Source organism: Mixophyes fleayi, chromosome 5 (genome assembly GCF_038048845.1).
Source record: "Mixophyes fleayi isolate aMixFle1 chromosome 5, aMixFle1.hap1, whole genome shotgun sequence".
Taxonomy (NCBI): domain Eukaryota; kingdom Metazoa; phylum Chordata; class Amphibia; order Anura; family Limnodynastidae; genus Mixophyes; species Mixophyes fleayi.
Genome location: NC_134406.1, coordinates 7,654,750 through 7,679,784, shown reverse-complemented (window position 1 = coordinate 7,679,784; position 25,035 = coordinate 7,654,750). Strand labels below are relative to the sequence as shown.

General features: G+C 41.6%; 1 protein-coding gene across 3 annotated transcripts in view; it reads right to left on the bottom strand.

Annotated features, from left to right (window-relative positions):
• The window catches only part of PTP4A3 (protein tyrosine phosphatase 4A3), a 66,115-nt gene that overhangs the window by 18,618 nt on the left and 22,462 nt on the right, over nucleotides 1–25,035 (bottom strand). The window contains exon 1 of one of the 3 annotated variants that reach the window (XM_075211656.1): nucleotides 17,208–17,309. The exons of 1 other annotated variant lie outside the window; for it this stretch is intronic. The gene's annotated coding sequence lies outside the window, so the exon portion shown is untranslated. Of the gene's footprint in view, nucleotides 1–3,742; nucleotides 3,888–17,207; nucleotides 17,310–25,035 lie in introns of those variants that run through there. One more of the 3 variants, XM_075211655.1, reaches the window with a different exon arrangement.

The window sequence follows — 25,035 nt, the reverse complement described above, 5'->3', positions numbered from 1 at the left end:
GGTCATTTCAGCATACTAATATTTAAATGTTAATGGATACAATGAAATATCAGCAAGAAACTCCAATGTAACAAGTTTGTAGACAAATTTTTTGGTCGGAAAGGACAAATATTAAATATTATCTCTTGAGCACAGCATCTCAGGTGGGAGTAACATGTCTGACTGTTTGTCTAAAATATACTAAGCCATCCTGTGATTGTCAGGGCACTGCTGAGACTTGTAGTTTCCCAGTGTGAGGCTGTGATCATCATTTTAACACCGCAGGTTGTTCTCCCCCAGGAACTATACTGTAGAATGTATGTTCTGTCTGTCACTGGCTTTCATTGTATTTGTTGAATTTAGCATCTGTGTCAGACTTTTCACACATCTTACAGGATAAAAATAAAACCTAACTTGATTTGAAAGAGTCCATCACTAAATTTAAGCCACTGTCCCACATTCTACTTCAGAAAGTGAGGTATAAAAACAGCACAAACGGTCTGTACAGGGCAGTGTGACCGTCTGCCCAGTAGTTATCATTTGCAGCTAGTTTCCTGCACCAGGCAGAGCTGTTCGCCAGCTTTGCGGCTGTGATCCCAGTTACAGCACAACAGCTGCACCAGTCACCTTGTCCTATCAGCGTTCCTGATCACATGAAGGCACTGAGCGCATGCTCATCACATGACTGACAAGTGGGTGACTGTAGAACAATTGGAGGATACCACCCCAGGTTATGTCATCCTGGAGAGAAGAGCCACACGTCTTACTATTATTAGCAGGACAGATACAATGGCCAGGGAGCAACCCTGTAAACCAGGAACGGATGAGTCACTGTCCTTTGATCTTGGACTACTGACCCAGCAGATTTACCACAGTGCTGATGGCAGCTATATTACAGGGACGTGTTTACATGAGATGCTGTTTATATTAGATTCTGCTCCACTTAGAGGTATCTGTAGGCGGCCAGTGGCACCTGCCTAGAGCAAGAGAAGGCCAATGGTCTCAATATAACACTGAAGTGGGCACAGCTAACATACATAAAATGATGGGGTGGGTGGTGCGAGAGGCATGAGAAAGGGGGGGTGGTTGAGAGGCACGAGGAAGGGGGGGGGGGGGGAGGGTGGTTGAGAGGCACGAGGAAGGGGGGGGGGGGGGGGAGGGTGGTTGAGAGGCACGAGGAAGGTTGGTGGGGGAGGGTGGTTGAGAGGCACGAGGAAGGGGGGGTTTGAGAGGCACGAGGAAGGGGGGGAAGGGTGGTTGAGAGGCACGAGGAAGGGGGGGGGGAAGGGTGGTTGAGAGGCATGAGGAAGGGGGGGGAAGGGTGGTTGAGAGGCACGAGGAAGGGGGGGGGGAAGGGTGGTTGAGAGGCACGAGGAAGGGGGGGGGAAGGGTGGTTGAGAGGCACGAGGAAGGGGGGGGGAAGGGTGGTTGAGAGGCACGAGGAAGGGGGGGGAAGGGTGGTTGAGAGGCATGAGGAAGGGGGGGGAGGGTGGTTGAGAGGCATGAGGAAGGGGGGGGGAGGGTGGTTGAGAGGCATGAGGAAGGGGGGGGGAGGGTGGTTGAGAGGTACGAGGAAGGGTGGTTGAGAGGTACGAGGAAGGGTGGTTGAGAGGCATGAGGAAGGGTGGGGGAGGGTGGTTGAGAGGCATGAGGAAGGGGGGGGGGGGGGGGGTTTGAGAGGCACACTTCGTTTCCAGTTAATGGCAAAATAATCTGTAGTAAACTTCACTGTGGTATATAGGTGGCTGTATTAATATAAAACAAGACACATCATGTACATTTCACTTTCTTAATAAGGCAAAATTTTCCTTCTAAACATATTATAAACGATAAACGATTTAATCTCAAATTAAATTTAAATTTAATAAAAAAGGCACTTTTGAATTAGGAGTATTATAGTGGATGTAAAAAACCAGCAGAATCTAAATATAAAGTGAAGGAAAACAAGGATAGAAGCAGACAGTTTAGAACCAAGAAACGGCTACAGGCTGGACCCCAAGTAATACCCGTCAGATGCTGTCTGCTCAAGGCCTGGAGGCGGCTCAAAGGCAAAATCTGATGTCTAAAACCTGCCAACAAAGCAGATATCTTCGGGCACCTACACAGTTCTTGAAGTGTAGGACTCCAGGCAGTGAAGCTCCGGGTATTTGATGCTGCATGTCAGAAAAGCAATATTGTATGAGCGTCAGTAAGGTAACTAAAGGCTTTCTTGGAAAGGCAGAGATTTCATTCTTACCCCCTCCAGCAGTGAAGGGCTTCAGGGCGAGAACATTTAGTTACATTACACGCTGCACACTGTACATTCAGATAAGAGGATTATTAGGAAGTGAGGTTTCACGCTCTATGGGAGAGACTCATGTCTGTAGAACCACGTCACATGGTCAGACTCTACATTGTGTCCCTAGAAAATGTAACAATTCCGGGATAGAAACAAAGTAACAGTGAAACAACTCTTGTGGCCTGGACTGGTTGCCAAGATGCAGCCTTATACAGTACAATGCGCTTATGTTGATGTCTAAGGAAAAAAAACCCAATATAGTTGAAATTGAGATTTGGAACCAGAAAAGCTTATTTTCTGCCACTACCGGTCCTTAAAGGGGACTTTACCGTTTGTAAATCATAAATAGGAGCCAGATGTATAACATCTGATCGTCAGCTGATGCAGCACCGATCACTAGACCGTTATGTTCTATGATGTGGGAGCTGAACAGCAGTAAAGAGTCGTGTACATCCGTACTCAGCTAGGAGAACAGTTATCGCCCGTGAAATCAGAGATGTGTTATGTAACATGGGCAGGTGTATCAGAGGACACAGTAGCACACAACATGACCACAATACAGGACCAAGATCATTACAATACTATACAGCATAAATACTAGGGAATAATGATCATTTACAGAATGCATCATCACTGCATTGTTAGGAAACCCTGTGTATTATGTCAGAACACACCGATTATACATCATTTATTGAAAGCTGAACATATAATTTCACTTTTGTTTAATGGTCAGGATACATAAGTTGGACTGTGTAGTTGCACATGCATAGAGTGAAAACCTTGATGAATACATTTTAAGAGAAGTTGTCATGTGTATTTATTAACTTGACCCCAAATACAGACCACGAATATTGCTACTGTAATAGAGATTCTTTTTTTTTTTTTCAAAACATCTAGCACAATGCTTCATGTATAATGAACTACAATCTTGCATAACTAGCTCACAACAAGTTGAAGTTACCTGCTTGTGGGGAGAGTGTGTATAATATATATATATATATATATATATATATATATATATATATAGAGACAATTTTTGTTGCAATTTAAACACAGAGCTGTTTAAATTGCAACAAAAAGACTGCCATCCTTTTCAGATAAATAAATAAAAAAAACAGCAAATCCACGTTGACAGCCAAGTCCCCCCTGTACCTGTACAAATACCTTTACCTGAACAAAAGGTGGTGTCAATCTCTCACGAACTCTCATTTAACCTGAGCATAGCACAAACATAATAACCGTCCGTGCCTATGTTTCTAGTCCCAGAATGCCAGCAGAAATCCCAGCAGCTTACATCCATAAGAGATTTCCTCTTCTCTGGCTCCCAAAATCTGTTCCACATAACTCTCTCCTATGCCTGTATCAGAATCAGCCCACACAGATACGTATAAAACCTGCTGGATTGGGCAACAAAGCTCACACAGTGTCAGAAACCCCAGAACACCACATACCAGCAGAAGAGGAGAAGAGATTTCACATACGAACCTGAGAACGCTGCGGGACAAGTGGCTGCACACACAGAACGAGAGAGGGTGGAAGTGAAGGAGTATTTTTGAGCTATGGAACCGGTCACAGCTGCCTCCCCTCCAACCACATGATACTGACAATGCTGAACAGCTAATGTCACACACACACAAATGTACTTCTAATACTCTTAGAGTAACTAATCCCTGCACAAATACGCTTTCCTTCCTCCTCCACCTCCTCTCCCAGGCTGTCTTGTTGATCCAGGTTACTTGCAGGATTGTATGACTCAGGGCAACATAGATAAACTTATTCATACATTCAGTATGCAGCACAGTAAGCCAGGAATGCTGCCTTCTATTGTATTCCGAAGCGCTAAACTTCACGAATAAACGGTGGCCATGAATTCATAACGTTTACAGGGGAGGGGAAAAAAAAAAAAAAAAAAGTCAGCCTGTTATCCAGAAAGGAAAACTTGGAGATTGAGCACATTTATGGGAACTGCCCAAAACAATGGTGCAACCATAGCAACCAGACTGCACCAGTGCAAACCTGATTGGTTTGTATTTGTTACAGCACCTTAACACTTTCCTTTGCACCCCCTTCCACAAAGGACCCTCAGATTAAGCAAACAGTGGATCGCTCACATGGCGACATTGACATCTGGTGCACAGAAAAAAGGTGCTGTATACCATAGAAACCAGGATTAATTTATTGCCATGTATTTCAGCATTTTTTTTCCTTTTCTTACTCTTAACCATGATCTCAGACATCATACGGCCTACAAAGGTCGCTGGAGGACTCCTTATAATAAAAAAAAAATTAATAAAATAAAATGGAGGACAGGGTGTATTAGAGCAGTACTCACCCAGTTATTGTTGGCACGTAAAGGCCAAACTGATAATGGGGCATAATAATAAGGGGGGTGGCAGGGTGTGCGACTGCTATTAGGTCTCAGAGAGGGCGACCACCAGGACACCTCCCCTCAAAGGCCCCCACAGCATTGGGCAAGTGCACCCCAGAGGAGATTACTGTATTTATTCACATTTGTCTGCGGTCAGCTAATCCACATAAAAGCGCTAGATCCCACATTCAACCAGCGCTCAGTCTGCAGTGAATGCAATGCCTGACATTGGGATCATTAATCCCTACACAAAACAGTTTAAGATTGTCCACTATACACGGAACATACCTTAACTGGGACAGTGTGCAGTAGTCCTAGGAATTTGTTGTCTCATCGTTTATTGCTCAATATGGTCATATTGGATATGAAAATATTTAGGGAAAAACCTAACCCAATTAAGATGATGCAGCGCAATTGCCCATTAATTTAAAAAAAAAAAAACCTGATTGTGTGGGTCAAAACAATCTATAATTCAGTAGCCAGCAGGATAATCCCAATTTCAATATACATGGCTTCCATTACATATAAAAAGTACCAAAAAACAGTTATATTCTAATACAACATGTGACTCAAGAGGTTAATTTAGAAGATTCAGTAGTATTTGGCCTCATGAGGAGTAACATTGTTTAATTTGGTTGCTATGGGTAACTCACAGCGGTGCAGCCTTGGGTCTGCCTGTTCCCCCTCCCACGTCAATCTCCCATTTTGTGTTACCTCCTCCGCAGGCGTTGGCTCTCAGCATTCAGTGAGAGACCAGCAGTTTTTAATGGTCTTATTGAAAACACAATATTAACGGAACAGCGAGTTGTATTATACAGTCACAATCCCTGCACGACGATATCACTGCACGCTGTCAGCACCAAGACTGTTGCCATAGCAACTAGCAGGTACTACGGGGGTGAGATAACTCCGAGACACGACCAAGGTAGAAAAGATTTTCATTTGATCTGAGTAACCGAGATATCGGACGTATACAGCTGGGAAAATCCAATAATGCCATCCTGGAGATGCCCTGTAACCCGTGGCAACAGATCCACGGCAGGATAAGGCGTTCTACTTCCATCCTCCCACCAAGAGGACTAGGACCAGATAAGATGTATGTTCCTAAGCAATAAACTGTATATAAATAATTGCAAACATAATAGCAGTTATATTTTGCTGCAAAGTCACTGAAAGAACCCATTGGAAAAACGCCCATTACCCGCTTCCCAAATCCTCTACAAAGTTGATATCTTGAAGTTTGTGCCTAAATGAAGGGACCAAATCACTGAAAAAATAAACTGCTACAAAAACTTTTCACTAGATCACTGTATGCTACAGAAGTGGATTTCCTATAATTATCTACTTATTTTGCATATAACCAGGAAGCTCCCATAGCAGCCAGTGCCACAAGTAACCATTACAAGGAAACACCACAAGAACTTGTGAGTTACTTGACTTTTCTGGATTTCTTCAGAAGCAAAAAAAACACAGAGACCAAAACAACGTGAAGATCAGTTACATAAAGTTGCAGAGCTGGGATAAAGTTTGTACATGTCAAGGGAACACGAGACCAAGTGCAAGGCAGCCTCCACTAGAGAAATCATCCCACAGCCCTCTGTGACAACGGCGTGTTTGTCGCCATGACTGCAGTAACCTTGTTTTCATTTATGAAAGTGCCAATTACTTAGTATCGAGTTGTGGAACTTGAATCAGTGAACACTTACAACGGTGTTACTCAGCGGGCCGACTGCAAGAATTACTGCCGCGTCCTAAATATCAAAGGTACAAAAAAAAAAAAAAAAAAAAAAAAAAAGAGTCACTAGAAAAACGAAACCAATCTTACGCAGTGATTTGGATGCGGATGAAAAATTATGAGATGAGTCAAAGGTTTTCCTACCTGTGTCATAAAAAAACAAAAAAACTCCATCCAATTTCAAGACAATCATCTAATCCTCAAGTTCTAAAATGCGATCAATTTAATATCCGTTAAATGTGATTGCAAGTTTGAGCCAGATGAAGTAAAATCAATTGCATGTTATTAATTGATCATCAGGAAGCACTAATACCTATATACACACAGAACATTTGGTAGTTTGGTTATAAGCATTCAGGTTTGTGTTAACACCTTGCCGAGGAAAAAAGTTTCCCAGCAACAATGTCTAAAGCAATTGTAGATTTTCATCAGTCTAGAATTGGCCATATAGTCCTTTGTAAACAATTCAGTCCATCGTTCTAAAAGAAGAACAATTATTTAAAAACCAAAACAAACACAAAAAACTGAGAACAATGAACACAGTGGCCAATCTTCCCAGGAGTAACGTCCTAACAAACTCACCAGAAAATCTGCATATAATGCTCCATGAAATCACAAAGAACCCAAAAACTATTAAGTGGGACCTACGGGCCTCTGTCAAGTGACTGTCAGTGAGCTAAAGGTCATGCAGCAAAGTTCCAATCAGGAGCCAGCCTTTAAACCTGGACTACTGTCTAGCGCAGGTCAGGACAACCGGCATCTCTCCTGGCGATATGAAAATCACAAACACAAAAGTGGAAGTTGCTCAATCAATTTATAGGCTCATAGCAGGTGCATGAAAGGGTGGGGTTATCCTGATAGGAACACACACACACAGAAAATTCCCCCAGTAGAAATGGCAGCTCCTTTGCTGGCTATAGCAGTGTGCTGGGGGAATTTTCTGTGCGTTTGTCCTTTCAGGATAACACAACTCTTTCATGCACCTGCTATGAGCCTATAAATTGATTGAGCAACTTCCAATTCTGTATTTGTCTAAGAGGCATGTTGGTGTCAGTAGCGGAGGGCCCAAATATATGGGACACTCCCTGTTTAGAGTTAGGACCACCCTATTAGCAAAAGTGCCGTGGAGTGGCGGGTGGCTTAACATACATTTGCAAATGTGTGCAACTTTTGCATTTTTATCTACAGTAGAAATGGAAACTCCTTTGCTGCCAATAGCAGTGTGCTGGGGGAATTTTCTGTATGAAAAAAAAAAAAAAAAAATCACAAACCCCAGCATGCTTTGCCAGTAGATACCTACCAGGGTATTCTGGGTATTGTAGTTTCACAACACCTGGAGAGACACAGGACGTTTCTCAGAGGCACACGGGGCATGCTACTGCTGGTACATGGGCTGTTTACTCCCTTATTAATATACATAGTTGCCCAGAAGAGAGCCAGCTCCATGTAGATATTTACAAAGGGGACTATAGAGGAAATTAAATATCTGTAAACACACAGTAAGTCTAGCATATGGTATGTGTATTTAGTTTGAGTTTTGCTTACACTAAAGAGAATGAGCCCCAACTCCACCCACTTCGCTGATTACACGCTGCCCTGTCAATGCTTCTCAAAGGGTCCCATTGTAGAGCTGATGCGAGTCTGTATAAAATGTATCTCTCACCTGCATAACCTCACACACAGAGCTGCAATATAAGGGTTTATTTCTACTAGTTTAGTTCTACGGAGTGTTAGATTGCTACGGTCCAAGCGTCATGTGGATACAGAATCGTGTTCTTGGAGTGTAGCAGGAATCCAAATGTTTCCATCTACAGGGAATGATCAATTATAAGATGGATCGGCTTCAGCACAACCAGGATACTGTTGCCTAATATAGGAGCAAGCTCTGCAGAGCGCTGGCAAGCTGGGTGTAATTTTAGCTCTGGTCACGCATTCAAGAGGTTACCTAGTACTGAGCAACATGTTCTCCAGTGTGGACAGAATTGTACCATGTGTTTTCAATGTGATTTAAAGAGCAGTGAAGTAAACATCCTGGGTATAAACCACAGTGCCAGTTTATAGCAGTGTCCATCACATAGGTTATCTTCATGTACTACGTATTATAGGAGATTGGATTTATAAAACAATCAGTGAACCCAAGAACGGAATTATTCTCTGCAGCTCTGCTAGGAAAGCGTTACCTTCTCACTTAGACACATTTTTAGGACCGTCTTTTATGGGATCTCACTGGTCAAAAGAAATACTCTGCAGGTGTTTCAGCTACTTTGTATGAATCCACACAGTGCATCTCTGCATAGCATGTTTGCCAAGCTGTCAGTCACATTCTGTCTGCTACGAAAGCATGGTGGAAATATTTAGTGTAATTAGTCTATTCACTCCAGTTATTTATACTATTAAAACCAAAAGTAGTACTGAAATCATAAAACCAGCCATACTAATGTACAGCGACTGCAATGATGACCTAGATTTGTAGGTTGAGAGAGTCTTTGAGAGCAGCAACGGGCCTTACAATGGCATTGTGGTGGGGGCCAGCTGTGGAGCTCAAATTTTCTACAGTCTACTGGTCCCTTAATGCTCCATCACCAACTCAGTCACATTTCTGCTGCCAATGAAGGCTTGACGACGAGGGGTGCCAAAGAAAGGCATCATAATACACCTGACAAATTGTGAAAACAGACAGACATTCAGGTAAGTGTGTGCGTGTGTGGTGGAGATGCTGTAACCCATAGCAACTAGATGTTCATTTCCTAGCAGAGCGTAGTTGTGTGTTACACGGACTTGCTGACATGACCGAAGCAAACCACTCAAAAAAAATAAAAAAAATAATATAAGATAAATGTACACATCTAAAAATCAGGGGTTAGCAATGAAGGAAACGTTTACATGTCCTGTGTTTGATCGCAATGCCTTTCAGAACAATTTTCTTACAGCAATTCTGAACTTGCCCATCTGAATAAGCTTTTTGTTAGACATCTGATAAGGGCCCTTATTTTGTACTTTTTTCATGCAATAAACTCAGTAGGGTCAAATATATATATATATATATATATATATATATATAAAAAAAGTCACCCGATCGAACGCATAAAGTGGCTCCATTGTCTTCCTTGTTATGCAGTGGAGAACTATATATTAAAAATAGATACATACATACATACATACATACATACATACATACATACATACATACATACATACATACATACATACACACACACACACAGTGTAGTCAGTAGTGTCTGTTTCCTAGGTAGGCATTCAACAAACAATGATCAAATCTTGCTTTAAATAAACCGGTAACATCCTTATAACCAGCGGATATTACGGAGAGCGAGCCCAAGGAGCTCCTGGACCTTCCCAGGTACCTGCAGCCTAAGAACAGTCATTCTTGATCTGTGATCCACATTAGAGCTGCCTGTTGGGACACACGGAACAATGTGGGAAACCGGAGACGTGAGGGGGCTTGTGCAATGCACGGAGAGCAGGTCACAATTACCACACAAAAGGAACACAGAACAAAGCCTTCAGACAAATCCGAGACGATTACACCTGAACATAAGCCTGACTAATGGAGTAAAGCAGCAGGTGATGAACATCGCCTGTCACTTCCAGGACTAGCTGAAAATAACAGATGTAGCAAATCACGATTACAGCCTGTGCAGCTCATTAAATCACTGCACCAACACTGGCTGCAGGTACACGGCTTACTAAGCTAAACAGACAATTTCAGAGGCCATTAAACTACTACATGTACTACAGTGATTATCTAGAACAGGCCCGGCCAACCTGCGGCTCTCCAGGTGAAACTACAAGGCCCAGCATATCATACTAGCTGTAGGCTGGCCATCTACTAGCAAAGCATGCTGGGGCTTGTAGTTTCACAACACCTGGAGAGCCACAGGTTGGCCTGGCCGGATCTAGAAAGATTTTATGCAACTATGTACACAAGTGGGAAAAAACTACAGGGTTTGTGCAATCTTTAAAGTGGACCATTCACCTACACAGCGGAGGAAGACGTTTTGTAGGTGGAATCGATATTAGAAAGAATACAGCCAATCAATTCACTAGAGATGAGTGACATCACGTCTTGTAAACGGATAGGCTGAAAATTGATCAGCCTATAAAATTGCTACGTCCGATAGGGGTACATAATGGACCACTTTAAAAGACCACTCCCATATGTATCATTTTCTAGCACAATTTGGGATTACACAGCCAGACTATGATCTTTGTGTAATAACCCTCTGTTCTCTCTTGGTATGAGCCCAACCACTTTTTATGGCTTGGGTGAGCAAGAATTAAGTTTTTGACCGATCTAATCTTTTTTGGGACATTTGCCAACATTCTGAGCTTCAGTCCAGATTCCACCAATATCTGCTAAGACGTTTACCAGCCGCCCACTGGGATGGGAGCCACCAGCCGCCCACCGGGATGGGAGCCACCAGCCGCCCACTGTCCACTCTACACTCTTTATGCCTTTCATTCCTCCCCCAAAGGCCTGACCTCTACTTTATGTAACAGCTCCTTGAAGGTGTTCAGTCAAGCGAGTCAGAAGAGTTCGAGCCACAGGGGAACAAGACATACTTTAAACCCAAAGACTGGTCCATAGAGACAAACGTTTAATTGTTCCCTTTGCATCCACATAAAAGGAGAATGCTTATAATCTACTGTATAGATGGTATATGATCCCCACCAGAATCCATATCTTCTCCCCAGCCTCACACTTATATGGTGGGGTTACACCAAGTTTGATCCATTCTGGGCCGAGATTTGGGAACTCATCCTTTAAATAACTGGAATTAACATCCTAAACAACTCCTAGTACACGCCATTCCCTGAGACTCTAAGCACATTCATATCTTCAGAAATATTGATCAGATTGGACAAACCCCTCTTGAATATCTTGTCCGTCTAACAAGCCATTGTTTAAATAAACTTCCTTTAATGTCTCCCCCATTTCATAGTCATTGAGAATTTCCCAGCCTTGTACCCAGTTCTCATATTTACCATTTTACAGTCAATCCCTGACCGTAGCAACCTCCCCCTATCCCCCCCTCTTCTCTCCTGTACTCATCTTTATTAACATGTTTTGGTGACTGTAGACTATGGGAGAAGGAATTCTGAATAAGCCATACACCTGAATTGCCCATTGCTAAACAATTTCTCTAAGCGAAGACAAATCTGATTTATTGCGGAAAATGTAATTGGGCAACAATCACTAGTGGCACATAAATAAGTCTTTCAGCTAGCCAGGAAGTAGAGAACAGAAGATATTGAATTGCAATGTGTCAAAGATCTGGGGGTAAATCATACCCCGTTTTTTTTTTCATCTCGCGGGAGATCGGCGGCCGATCTCCCGCGAGATGAAAAAAAAAAACGGGGTATGATACATTTACCCCCAGATGTTTCCAATGTGATCTTTGTGACCAAAATACAAATTGATTTATAGTTTTATACAATTTATCTTTACCTCAAAAATGTAATCTACAGATACCATAACACAGATTGTCAAACATACACAAAAAACCCTCTAGAAGAAAGTAAAAACTGCGCTAGGAATCCTTCTCTCGGTTACAACGTTATGCCAGGGAGAGGCAGATTCCATCAGATAGTCACAGCGGGCCCTATGACATCCACAATGCTCAGGGGGCCCGCTTGATTAGCTCTCACTACCAACAGTAAACACAACAGATAATTGTGCACAGGCTCACGCGAGGCGCAGTAAACAAACTATTTACCAACTCCCAGCTTGTGACTTATGGCAGACAATAGGGGATATTTGTTAAAGGTCTGTAGCGATATGTAGCTAGATCAACAATACCCAGAACACCACAAAATGACTAATGGAGGCCCCAATACCAGTACAGATTACCGTTATTGTGACTGTCCATTCTTTTTAAATTTGGATTCTGAACGTTGACCAAAACTGTAAAAATGTTTATGAAATGATTACAAAAGGGAAAACAGTTACATACAAAAATGTAAATACAAAAACCATCGAACAGAGCAGCATCTGTCTATTTTTGACATCCAGAAGGAGATTGATACCGTGCAGTTTGTTCCAATGAAGATTAATAAGATTGGAGTAATCACATTGGGGAGGGAGGGGGAAGGGTACTTGAAATGTGGGTATTCCCTGGCAGGGAAACCCCACAACCGGGAGTATAACAAACCAAAACCACACAAGGTTCTTATAATACATTAGAATGATCAAATCACTAACTAGGATGAATATTACAGATTTATATACAATTTTTACTGAAAATATACAAGGTTCAAGATTATTTTTGCAACTTTTTTTATTCAGCCAAACATTGTTATTAAAGTCAGACTTATTCCATCTCCTTAACAATATTGAACTAAAGATGAATTGGATTAGGAGCCCTTTCCAGAATATCCAGCGTATGTGTACAGTCCTGGCTGTCTGACCTCAGCTGACTCCTGCAGAGGTTCAGTCGTGCGGCCATGTTCAGGTTTCTGTGTGACGAGAAGAGTTAGGAGTTTACCAGGTGAAAAACTCCGGATCTCACCAGAAAGCCAAGTTAGAAGCCAATCGCTGCAGAGATGTGAAAGCCGTTGTAGTGTGTTTTTCCTTTTCCCAGTTTAACACCTACAAGTAGTTTGATATCATTCCCAGCTAAAACTTGGGAGGCGTTTGGTATGCTGTGAATGTTGCCGAGGCCGCTCGACGTTTACACCCCACAAGTTCTACCAGAATATACATTATATATATATATATATATTTATTTTTTTAATTTTTTTTTTTTTTAATTTGCCTGCTCGCCCGGGAGACCTACCCCAATGTCGTGAGTCTCCCGGCCATTCCGGGAGAGTTGGCAAGTAGAAGTAATTCTCATTGATAGATCATCTCATAGCTATGGTTTGTAGTTTACTCAGTGTTATAGACCAGGTGATACATTGTACAAATCGGTGGTAAAGGATATTGAACTTTACTAGATCAACAATATTCTGAAAGAGTCTGCTGCAGCACATCGACACACAAGAGAAAGGATGCAACAGGACCGAGGACAGATACCCACAGAAACCACAGAATCTTTCCCTTCCCACCTCGAGCAACGTATTCATTTGATGTATACTGCACCGTACCCTTTCCCTCTTGCAGCAACCCCTTGCAGTTATTGTAATGAATTTTGGCCACACATGTATAAATGTTCTGCTAATATAAGTATTAGTAGATTGTATAAGCTACCACACTGCCCTCTGGTCGTTGACATGTGAAGAATCTGTAAAACATGAGACCACCCTTGTGCTACACAATCAGTAGAATGTGTTGCAGTTCCTGCACTCCTAGGTCAGGGCGAGCTGGGACATGTAACTTCACAACTACCAGAGCGCCACAGGTTATCCAGGCTGCAGTAAGTCACACCTAAGCTGTGCACCGACTGCAACACAAGTATCATCCAGAATACATTATAATTATGCACCCATTTAATTTACAGGACCGTAAACTGCTGTGTACAATATTTGGACACTAATAATTTAGCAGCTCTGGCATTTTAAATCCACGGGAGCCTCTGCCAGGTGTAGACCAGTGGAACACAAGTTGTAATTCAGTGTTACAGGTAAAACAAGTCTAAAATAACCTGTATCAGTCAGCTCACGTGTTATATTTTTACTTTAGATTACCTCTGAATAGCTTCTATGTTTCTCAGGTAAACACTGAGCCTGTTACAGCATGTTACTGGCTAAGGGGACATTTGGTAATGATAGCAGAGACTCTGAACATGGCAATCCTTCAGTCAACACTGTGGTTGCCAACAAACATCTGTTGGAGGAGAGGGACGGAAGATGGGTTTTTAGAATTCGTTTTTCTCAGCCTTTAAAATAACGGTTTAATCAGCAAGAAAACAAACAAACAAAAAATAGGGACGTTTTGGGTTTGCATTTCAGACGTCATCCATAGGAAGACAGAAGACCGTAATCTGGGAAGGAGGGGGAAAAAAACCCCAAAACAAAAACAAAAAAAAAAAAAACATGCTGATTAGAGAACCATAATTTAAAGGCTCTTTGCTGTTTTGTAAAATAGATTTACACGCAGGAAGTTGGGTGTTCAAAGGAAGAAAAGAAAAAAAAAAAAAAAAAAGCTTCTTTTGTGGCGACAGGTGTCTGAAAGTTTCAGCCACTGGTTAGAACAAAATGTATCACATACATTAGTGACTGTAACAAGATCCCATTTCTTACATTATATAAAAGACTCTGTATAATGACATTTCATAACTTTCTGAACACCGACAAAACCAAAGTAAGTTATGGAGTTATTTGAAACGGTCACTAGCTTCATATAGAGACTACCAAGGATATTTACAAAACATGCAAAAATGGTTTTGGTGACTGTAGACGTTCAAACGGTGGTAAAAGTGTTCAACACACCAGACTTCCTATAATACTGGCCATACACATGTAGGACATGTTAACACAATAAGATCTATTAATCAAATTGCTCATTGTTTGCCAATTGACAAGTTCCCTAAACGACAACTGATTCAAACCATTTAATTACAGACAAATTTAATTAGGCAGTGGTCCTCACTGTCACATAACAGTCTTGTAGCTGGCCAGGATGTAGGGATCAGAATACATTGCAATTTAGTCATATCAATAAGAGTGTTTGCTAGAAAGTACACAGAAACTCAAATCAAGTCTACTGGGGTTTAAGGGGTAAACATGTGCTCATATATCCAGCTGCAAACTTCAGAGTCCAATACTGGTTTGTGATATGACTGTACTTCTACCGAATTCACTGTAAGCAAAACATGTCATGTACAGTCAAGAAATTCTGTAGTCACCTGCGCCAGCCCCACATGCAATATACGCCTTAGGATTACATCCATAAAAGCTAATATCACTAATCTCTACAAACAAAATAAAGTGTACTAGTGTAAATATACAATACTACAAAAGTATAGAATACATGCAGTACACACAAACATATACAGTGTTCTATTTCAATATACACTGTATCTTAACCATGCCTGGTTAATCTATATTGCAATTTCTAGTAAGCAGGGCATACCATTTTGGCAGGTAAAAGATTCTGCAGCCTTCAGTTAGGTTGTAGAGATTGCAGCTTCAATGATGCAAGATAAAGAAACCCCTTTATCATAGCAGAGTCAGAATGACAGGCTTGCCATCAACCTGCAAAACTGCTCAGTGTTCATTGAGATACAGAGGAGATTAATGATTTTCTGTATTGTGTAATTTTAACTTTTTGCCTTGGATCAGACCCACCAAGATCGTTGTTCTAAAGATCCATGGGATGCAAGAAAAAAATAAAAAATAAATAAATATACGAGTAAAGATTCCTACCGTAATGACCGGCAGTGTGCGCAGCCTGATGTCATAATGAAGTCCGCACGCTACGTTGCCAGCAATTGAATCTCCGCTACAGACTAGCATCTGTAGACCATGCACTTTACTAAACTAATCCCCACAACCCTGCTCCAAGTTTAATGAATGCATATCAACTTACTGGACTTAATAATGAAGATATACAGAGATGCACACTACATACCAAGCCTTGTCATTGTACACAATACATACACAGCACTCTAGAAAGACACATTAATATCTATACAGTATAGCCAAGTTTGAAAACTAATTTTACATTTTGCAGCAAAAATACATAAATGGACGGAAAAAACCCCACAATCATATTAAGGGCTTGTTTACACCAAACTGCTGGTAATGAGTATTCTCAGGCACAGACACCTGAAAAGTGCATTAAAAAGAAGTTGAATCCTTTCTGATGGGCTTACTTCCACCAGAGCGTTCTAAACCGTGAACGCCACATTTAAAATTTTACAGTACAGCCTGGGCTATTTTTCACGAGTTAATACAATGGTCTCAGATGTCATTTCTATAACACTTAACAACAGTGGCTGGTCTGATAACATCTGGGAGAAGTTCACATCCAACGATTGGAGAATTGTGGGAGCGCAGGTGCTGGCGTCCGGGTGTACCACCACCACCACAATTCAACATATTAGAGGAGGGACAGGTTTACAATAATTGCAGTTATTGAAAGATTCCCGTACCGCGGTGTGACATGCAGAAAGCACAGGAGAACTGTTGTAACTGCAACTAAAATAATCTGAGAATACAGTTTATGGACATTTGTTTTTTTAAAATAAAAAAACCACAAACAAATAAATGTTAAGCACAAGTCGTAAGAGGGTACGTTTAAACAAACAAAAGTCATCAGATGAACCCTTAAACTTCAAAGTCTGATGTTTCAGCGGAGCATGGATTATAAGACGGCAGTGGGAGACTGAAACCAGCTTCCTGGTGTTTCCCAGAACAGAAATTCCCACATCACACCAGGCTGGATGTGTAAAGCTATATTTTCTATTGCAGACTAACCAAATTAGCTGTAATTTGTGTTTGATTTAAAACACTTAATGATTCTGCTAGTATAAATCACAACAACTTTACATGGGTGCAACAGAACCCCCATAAAAACAAAAGTATAGTTTAGCAATGCTTAAAATCAGCTGCAAGCAGCACAGTGGTTAGCACTGCTGCCTCACAGCACTGCGTTTGTGGATACTAATACAACCAGGGCGCTATCTATGTCCTCTGTGTTTGCATACATTTCATAGCACAGTCCTAAGACATACTCATAGGTTAATTGGTGTGTGTGGGTGGCAGAGAATTTATTACTATTAATTACAAGTCATGAGTCAGAAGATATTATTCATGCCAAAAAAAGACAAACGTTTAAAGACCCCCCATAAATAGCTACAGAATAATGAATGTTACACTCACAAAGCTGCCTCTCCTGTGAGATCATGGAACCCCCTATAGAATAGAACAGACAATGTACTCACTCAAGCTCTTCTCCTTCTGCTAGAGGAAGACTGTCAGTCAGGCTGCTCCCAAAGACTCTTTACCCTGGGATTTCCCTCCTATCAGCAGCTGGGAACTTGCAAACGTTTTGTGAACGTCAAAGGTTTTCCTGCCTTGGATCCAGAGCGTGCTCAGTAAATCTTCCAAGGGAAGACAAAAAAATAAATAAGTACGGCTGTGAGAAATGTTAAACACACAGCACAGCGCTTCAGAGGAATCGGTACGCTCGGATCTTCCAGCAGAGGAACACAAATCCACAGTCCCAGTCTACATGTAGCCAAGCAAAATGGAGACCTCAGCTAGAATATGAGCTTACAAATCAAGGGAGAATAGAAAATGGGAATTTGTAAATAACAGCTTGCAGTCAATACCTGTACAGGCTACTAGATTCCCAGATTCATATTCTAATCTCTAACAAATGTTTGAGTTTCATAGATACAAATCCTTAATTTGCATTGGCTGATTGCAATAAAAGGCAGAATCATAACCCTACGTAGCAAAAAACACTGGAGAATGTGAAAGATGAGGGGGGGGGGTCTCCCACGAGGGGATATTGATTCTAGCTAGTTTTTATATAGTCCGTGCGTGAAATAACAGCTTGACAATAGCAGGTCAATGACCAATTTGCAGGGATTCCCAGGAATGTCCAGACACAAAGCAAATAATTGGAGAAAGAAAATGATTTACAGGGGAAGAACAAAGGAATTACTGGTGAGGGTGTAGGGGGGAGACGACATCAGAGGGTGGTTGGCTATGAACAGGGGCGGTGTATGGGTTCTGGTAGAGGCAGATTACTTACAAGAGACGGGGGTCGGTGAAGAGTTACTTTATATGTACATAATATGGCTTACATCAGAAGTGGTCTTGTGTTGAGGTTAGTAGGCTAATCCTTTCAGACAAGTGTAATGGAATTTAGACTAAGTCCCAATGGGGCAGAGACTGATGTGAGCGAGTTCTCTGTACAGCGCTGCGGAATTAGCGGTGCTATATAAATAAATGATGAAGTGGCGTCAGATCCACCACTTTTTATACGTTCCATTAATGGACCAACGGAGGTGTCCGCTAAAACCAAGCGCTGGGAACCTGCTGCTAAGGTACCAAGGGAGGGCGCCCAATGAAGCGTTAGCACGACCAATATAAAAGGGCAATCAGGACAGATTAGGCCTCGACCTGACCCAACCAGTCCCCGCTGCCTCACGAGACTAGACCTGTTTTCTGGTCGACCACTGTACTCCAGGACCATCCTACAGACGTGGGGTTTACATCGCACAGAGGAAGGTGGAAGTCTCATGATAAATCTTGCTGCACACACATTAGCACACAGGCTCCATATGATGGAGACAAGACTACAGGGGAAATTATACAATATGCAACAGCCAGTCGGATCACGGAGCCAACAAAAACCCCAGAGGCCAGTGAAGATGCCCCCATGTATATCAATACAAAAGAACTGCCAAGAGTTAGTCAACAACAGCAGAGTTTTAGGTGTAGTGACTACCTGACATTTGGCCGTCCCTCTCGGCTACATTATAGGCAATTAGTTAATAGCGGTGAAAAACAACAAGTTATCTAGATACAGTATAGAGAACAGTTCCCTTGATCAATTCAGCACCACTAAACAAGGCTAATTTTTTATTTATTTTTTTAAATTAAAAGAAACAAAACGTGTAACAGAAATATGTAAATGTGGGCAGCACGGTGGCTCAGTGGTTAGCACTTCTGCCTCAGTGCTGGGGTCATGAGTTCAAATCCCAACCATGGCCTTATCTGTGTGGAGTTTGTATGTTCTCCCCGTGTTTGCGTGGGTTTCCTCCAGGTGCTCCGGTTTCCTCCCACACTCCAAAAACTTACCGGTAGGTTAATTGGCTGCTATAAAAATTGACGTGTGTGTGTGTGTGTGTGTGTGAGGGAATTTAGACTGTAAGCTTCAATGGGGCAGGGACTGATGTGAGTGAGTTCTCTGTACAGCGCTGCGGAATCAGTGGCGCTATATAAATAAATGGTGATGATGATGATGATTCTCCCCCAAACTCCCCCCCACGAAGAGATAACGGCACCTTATTGAAAAGAAATATATTAGAAGTAGAATTTGCGTGCACTTAACGCCAATGGCCGTAGGGTTGTTAAATTCATAGGACTCCACAATATAGTGGCCAGAGTTAGAACCTACACACAACCGAAAACAAACCCCCCCCATCCCCCCCATAATCAAGGATTTTAAATTCCAGTTAGACATGTTCAATGATTTATGTTGCAAGTGAAAATATACTACTCAATGACCAGACAGATTCTATTCTCAGACTATGGTTAGACGGGCACTCGTAGACTGGCACCAATGATGCCCGCCTCTGGATCAGGCCATTTCTGTTTACATCCAAAAGGAAAGGAATTATAAATAACTGGAATTTCACTGTAAGGCACAATCCACACTGGTCCAGGAAATAATAAACACCTAACCGGTAAGTATTTAAATCATTTTGGCACTTTTTGTATGTTGGTCTGGACAATGCCCCCACTAATTGCAAGGTTTTGCTTACTTCATAGCTGTAATAAAAAAAGAAAGAAAAAAAAAAAAAAAAAAAAAAGGGAAGTCATTCCAATCTGACAAAGTCAGCAGCACAAATGAAAATTGCCAATAATTATGGAGTTAGAAACAGCACACAAGTTTTCTTAAGGAGGTATTCGAAATTGTTTCACCATGAAAGAACTTTTAAATTTAGCCATCATTTATCTTCATCACGCAAATAAAAATATGAGATTGGAGGAAAATTGCCGTTGTACGCTGCTCCTTGCACAGACAGCATTTATCAGCACAAGTTATCTAACGGAAAGAGAGTTTAAGAGGCCGGTCAGTGAGAGTATAACACCGTTCTCTGCGACTTTCTAGAAAGGAGCCAAGTGTTTGGGAGCGGAGAACGGGGCTCCAGGCATTTCCTGCTGTTCCACTCCGCTGTCTGTGTTCAATTAGTGATGTCAATGCCAGACCAAAGAGAGGGAGGGCGTCCACGTGGGAGAATTAAGATACAACTATTGTACAGCTGGACTCTGTTACTCCCATCATGTACTTTGTTTTTTTTTTTTTTTTTTTACAACGTACACATTGGAGAAATTTACTGGCAATGATGTGCTTAAATAAAAGGGAGATCGTCACTGTATTACAGGTCAAGTGAAGTGTGAAAGCATCATCTGTGTGGACATTTGTCGGTCTTTAAAAGGGTGCACAACAAAAAAAAATGACAAGCTAGTTTCTTTGGTTAATTACACATAGGGGGACACTTAATTTTAGCCATCGATTCGTATTCTGTGCCAGTCATCAAAAATTTATAAGGTTGGGGCTGTCAATCTTTGCCTGCTCTCGTTTTTTCTGCCCTTATCTTCTCACTAGTTGCCACCCCAAATTACTCCAGGCCAATGCCCTGTTACAAAGGTAGGCCCCCTTGACATTATATTTTATCTTAAGCGAATTACCAAACTCATGGCCCAAATGGATATGGATAAACCCTGTCGATCAAGATACCTGGGTTAATCAGTTTTAAGATAAGTTGGTTAAACCATGCTCAAAAATAGAAAATAAATGTAAAGAAAAAAAAAAAAAAAAAAAATGTATATTAATAAAAAAAACAAAACAAAAAAAAAACACACATACATTTCCACAAGGGTTGCTTCCATATAAAAAGAAACCATTTACTATCAATGCGGACTATGTCTTTATTATACAACTCACGAAAACAAAAAAAAAAAAAATCTATTTCTCAATCCATGTGATGTATTGTAGATTGGTTGCGTAGATTCATGTTCTTTATACATTTTACATCACATCGGATCTCTGTCAGTTAGAGAAGCACCATAGATTATATTATATGGTTTATATTGATGTATGGACACCCTCTATAAGGCAGCTATACATACATGTCCGATGTACACCAGTCACAAAGCCACATGTCTTGTGCAAAGTAACACGTTAAAGAACACCTTTGATGATACAATGACACTTAGGTGACACTTATTTGCAGCTCTATTTAGGAAACACCAGACAATTAATCAGCACAAGGAGCAGAGGAGGTAAAGCAGATCAAACACCGGGCAGGGACTAATAGCTTAATACATTTACTCCCAGGAATGTGTGATGCACAGCATTCTGCTGGGTTTGAAGAGTGGAGATGTTGCCTATAGCAACCAGATTTTGTCATTTTGTAGAATGTAGCAAATAAATAATAACTACAATCCGACTGGTTGTTATAGCCAACACCTTCACTTCTCAAACCCACCGGAAACTTGCAGCTTGTAATGTACAACTAAACTAAACTAAACCCCTGATCAGATACTTAACTTTGTAACATTTAATGTTTTTTTTGTTTTGTTTTTTATAAACACATTAATGTAGAACACAAACACATATACATACATATATTTGGAGTTACATACAAAATAAATGGATACATCACATTCCTTAATCCAATCAGCAGTGAAGAGTTGATGTGACCTTAATACATGGGAGAGCTCCACAGAACGTGTACATTGTACAGGAACGGGTCACCTGGATCTCCATTGACTGTTTAATGCTTTAATACATTGTGCATGCTGTATTGAACAAAGCAGGAACAAGACAAAAACAGCCACAGGGCATTTCTGTGACCCCACAGAACCTATAATACCTTATACAGGAACATTATACAGCAGCTTATAATGTTCAACTATGTGGACCTTACAGATGCTGATCAGACCTGAAGATATTTGAGATCATGTTGTGATTGTGAGAATACGGATACAGGAGAATTCCTGGTTATTACAGGACAAAGAATAAGCTCGTCTGCTGTGCAAGCGACTGAACACTTCCCCCACAACCAGCTGCAACATTTTAAAAGTTTGTCATCAGTACATTAAAAATATAAAGCTTTTTATCAACAAAATATATTACACTATTCTACTCCTCTGAAGTATCTGTCATCAGGCCAGTCTTGGGGCATGATGGGACCAGTAGTTCCACAACAGCTGGCAAGCCACATGCTACACCAGTGGATCCCAAACGGTCTCAGTTTGAGGCACGCTTAAAGTCTCCATATTATTTTCCAAGGCACCCCTAAGCCAAAATCACCAAGTACTCCCCCCGCCTTGCTTACCACTGGCCCTGGCTCCCCTGATAGATCGCTGCAGCAAACCAGGTTGACACGGCGCACACAGTTTGGGAACCACTGTGCTACGCACTTCTCTATTAAAACGGCTACCCTCATTTATACATTATTAAACTCCCTTTGACAGGTCATACATTAATACTAATACTACTTTAGGATATGTGTAACCTTAAATTTAGCATATAAACACATTTGGAGCAACCATCATCAGCCATTTATAGTGTCCATTAATTCCGCAGCGCTGTACAGAGAACCAACATTAGTCCCTGCCCCCTTGGAGCTTACAGTCTAATTCGCTAACAGACACAGACAGACACTAAGGTCAATTTAATAGCAGCCAATTAACCTACTAGTATGTTTTTGGAGTGTGGGAGGAAACTGGAGCACTCGGAGGAAACCCAGGCAAACACAGGGAGAACATACAAACCCCTCACAGATAAGGATGACATGGTCAGGAATCAAACTCATAACCCCAGTGCTGAGAGACAGAAGCGCTAACCACCGAGCCAACTTCTAGTTGGCGTCCGGGAGCTGCTGGGGGGGGGTATCCAAAAATCGCATAATTTTGGACCCGCCCCCCCATAACGACGCAAACGCTTCATTCTACATTGGTGGGCGGGGCCAAATTCTGCAATCGCCAGAGAAGCTCGGCATTTTGGACCCAATTCTGCTCACTTCACTAGGAAGTGGGCAGATGCGGGAGACTGCCACACTCTCCCGGGAGTCTCATCCGGAATCAGTGAGAGTCTCCCAGACATTCCGGGAGAGTGAGCAAGTATGAAATTATGCTTGGTAAGGAACATATTTGAGAGTCGTATGACGCAAATTAAGACATCTCAGATGGACATGCTAAACTTTAATCTGTACGCTCTCACATGCTTGTGTCCAATTCTAACACAATCCCTATATTTTATTATCCAGAAAACAAATTCTAAAGTAGGTGGGTGAAGTGCGCCTCATACACACACTTAATGTTATTCCTAAAAATTAATGTAAGCAGAGAGACCCGTAAAGACACTTTCTGGAAGAGAAAAAGAGAAAAGGTTTGTTCTCCATTCCTTTTAATATTGCCTGCATCTCTCAGTGTATACAGTGCTCATTAACTGCGCCGTACACCGCGCGGCAGAGAGCCTTTGACGCGTTAATGAAGGCGCTGCAAACACTCCTGAAGCGAGGACAAAAGCACAAGGATTTATCTACACTTTCAAGTAGTATTTCCAGCGCCTCTTTGTGCAGAAGAAACCGTCAGCAGAAGCAGCGCGTTCATTTATAAAGTCTCCACAGAGGGTCATTGTTAGGCTTGTCAAGAATGCGTGGAAAAGCAGGTTTTAATCAGAGGACCACCCTGCATCACTCTCTGGCCGCGGATCAGGAAGGAGGACACATGAACGTCCTTCCGGGATCTATGTAAATATTGGAGTAGAAGAAGGAAAAGAGTTGGAGCACATTTCTGAGAGCCGAGAACGGCTGTGAGGCAGGAAGTCCTGCGGGAGAGCAACTGGTATCCAGATTATTAATCCGGCTCTCGGCCCTGTGGAACGGAGAGACGCAGGAAGTTTTATTGGTGGAGAACTTTAATTTTAGTGTACAATTTTTACAGTATTGCATGTAGAGAATACAACTTTTCTGTACCTCGTAGTACGTCGAAAAACCTGTAAGATTTCTTAACAGACGACACCATTAAAAAGACCCCAAATCCAATTTATTTATTATATTTAAAAATCACTGTTCCTCTTGCTGAATCCACCTTTTTTACCAATTTGCAATAGGACCCCTCCATCGCCCAGACTTAGTGTTTTGCCGGCTCAGGTCGTATTCCAGAGAGTGCAGTCTCCATTTTTTTAGGAACCAATGTACTTTATTGAAGCAGTCATATTGAGGGTCAAATGAATTATACATGAGAATTTAGCCCATCAATCCACATTAGGGACCACTGACATCAATGAGCTACTGGGCTCCAGAGTCACTGTGTAAAAGCAATACCTGCCTTGGGTAGAATACTCGCTAATTTGTTCTGTATGGGCAAAATATGCCGCAGACAATTACTTTTGTTTAAATATAAATCAGCTATGCAGAAATCCATAATAAAATGAACAGCTTTGCAGTTACTAGATTTGTAGAAGAGCAGAAGAAACCTTAAAAAAAGAGGTAAAGCGAGGGAGCATTGAGCGACACAAAACACAAGCACAAAAGGAAACAGCTTGAATTACACAACACCATAATCCACACGCTACACAAACGTATACTACACATTTCCTCAAGCAGCTCATTCCAGCAGACTGTTAGTGTTAAGGAAATCCCTTACATTAGGGTTCAGGTCACACAGCTTCCTGAGCGATGGCAGCCATCTAGATAAGGAGGAAAACAGTATGTGTGACTGGATCACTGATATAATAAAAAAAAAAAAAAAAAATTATTTGTGGCTGGATCATAAAGAAAAAAGTTATTTTAGAAATGTATTTCAATCATAGGTGCAGGCACCAATGTATAATTTGAAATGCACTTTATCGTATTACATTGGGATGTGTTTGTATGGAAATGTCATTATTTGGGTTTGCCGATAACAGGAAATGGTAAGCAAGTCTTTATGTGAAGTGAAAAACACCTGTTTATCCTGTGTACCCAGCAGTGGGCCGCTGCCTGGCTGTCTGGTGTGGCTGCATCTCAGATAATGCAA